General features: G+C 50.1%; 1 non-coding gene across 1 annotated transcript; it reads right to left on the bottom strand.

Annotated features, from left to right (window-relative positions):
• Positions 1-1,040: 1,040 nt before the first annotated feature.
• Positions 1,041-1,149, bottom strand: LOC140692315 (U6 spliceosomal RNA). The gene has a single exon (XR_012067886.1). It is a non-coding gene; the product is annotated as a U6 spliceosomal RNA (small nuclear RNA).
• Positions 1,150-1,899: the final 750 nt, after the last annotated feature.

Here is a 1,899-nt window from a genome sequence, read left to right on the forward strand (position 1 = left end):
ATCTCTTTGGGAAGGCTCCCACACTGGATGAAAACAGACAGACAGGCTGGTATCTCTCCCTACCCCACCCTTCGCCCCCCAAATGACTGATCTTCTGTCCCATCAAAATCACCACTTGTTTTCCAACGTGGCTTTCTTGGATCCTGGAGGACTGACATCAACTTAGAGCCAAGATGGGCACAGAACTGAAGGACCTTCTCGGCTGGCCTAAGAAGTCTGTCATCGTGATGTGGGAGGTATTCTTCGAGGGACCTATCTGACTAAGTGCTTGACGGCCTTTTGGACTTTGAACCAACTTGGAGATAGGAACTAGGATGAGAGGGCCCCCGAAATAGCTCAGCAAACTCTTCTCCACCCTTAGAAGAGAGACAGACAGATAGACAGACAGACAGAGAAAGAGAGAGAGAGACAGACAGACAGACAGACAGACAGACAGTGTGTGTGTGTGTGTGTGTGTGTGTGTGTGTGTGTGTGTCTGTCTGTCTGTCTGTCTGTCTGCCTGCCTGCCTGTCTGTCTGACGGTCTGTCGGTCTGTCGGTCTGTCTGCCTGCTTATTGTAGGAACTCTCTGTCAATGGAAGTATAGTTGACTTACAATGTTGTGTTCATTTATGACGTACGGCATAGTGATTCACTTATTCACACACACACACACACACACACACACACACACACACACACACACGTATACTTTTTCAGGATAGGTTATTACAAGCTATTGAACATAGTTCCCTGTGCTAGACAGTAGGACCTACTTGTGTACCTAGTTTGTATAGGGTGGTTTATATCTGCTAATCCCAAACTCCTGATTTATCCCTCCGCCTTACCCCGTTCCTCCACCCTACCCTGTCCCCTGTGTTAACCATCGGTTTCTTTTCCATGTCTGCGAGTCCAGTCTGTTTCTGTTTTGTAAATAGGTTCCTCGGAGTCTTTTTAAAATGGAGTTATTTATGTATGGATGGGTGTCTTGACTTACTTTCAGATCCCACCTAGAAGTGATGGCATAGGATATCTGTCTTTCCCTGGGTGACTGACTTCACTAAAACTATGGAACGCTTCACGCATGGGCGTGTGTCGTCCACGTTCAGGGGCCGTGCTGATCTTCTCTGGATGGTTCCCATGTTAGTCTATGTGCTGTGGCAGCAAGCGCTTTCCTTAGGGTTTTTGTCTCAACCTGAAAGCCAGCCCGGAGACTGAAGGTCTTCTAGTTGCCTCCACTATCTGCCTAGGACCCTCTCCACGAATGTTTCCCATTTTCTCTCACCCTTTTGCCTTGGCATCATTGAGTACGAAAACGCTCCGTCTCCTGAAGCCCTGCAGACGGAAGCTGGACAACGGGAGGTAAACGTCAGAGAAATGGCCACAACAGCTCCTGTGGAAACCATCCTCGGGCCTGTTTTCGGGGGAGCCGCTCAGAGAGTTGAGCCGAACACCCCAGGACATCATCAGAGGCATTTCAAACTGCTCGAGCCGTTTCGATGACCCCGATGTGTGGAAATCTCCTACCAGACTGACCCCCTACTCCCGGCCCTGAATCTGGTTTCTCATCTGCTCCGACGATTCACCTTTGTGCTGTACTTTGGTTGTCCACACAAGTGCCTCTTAGGCGATTCCTGACTGCTTGCTCCCTAGGCCTAGCTTCAGAAGCCCATCGACACCACCGCCTCCTGAGACGAGATACTACAACTGTTTCCTTGAACAGACCTGTTCTCAGAACTAAGAAACTGGGTCCATGAAACGCAGGCCCCCTAGGAAACCATTCCCTCCCTCCTGCCCCCAGACCGCACGCACGCACGCACGCACGGACGCACACGCACACGCACAGTCAACAGCCCAGCTTTTAATGTGTAAAACTTCCAGGGAAGTTACAGAATAGGGAAATGTTGGGGTCCAGAGTAGG

This window comes from Vicugna pacos, unplaced genomic scaffold (assembly GCF_048564905.1).
Source record: "Vicugna pacos unplaced genomic scaffold, VicPac4 scaffold_5, whole genome shotgun sequence".
NCBI classification, from domain to species: domain Eukaryota; kingdom Metazoa; phylum Chordata; class Mammalia; order Artiodactyla; family Camelidae; genus Vicugna; species Vicugna pacos.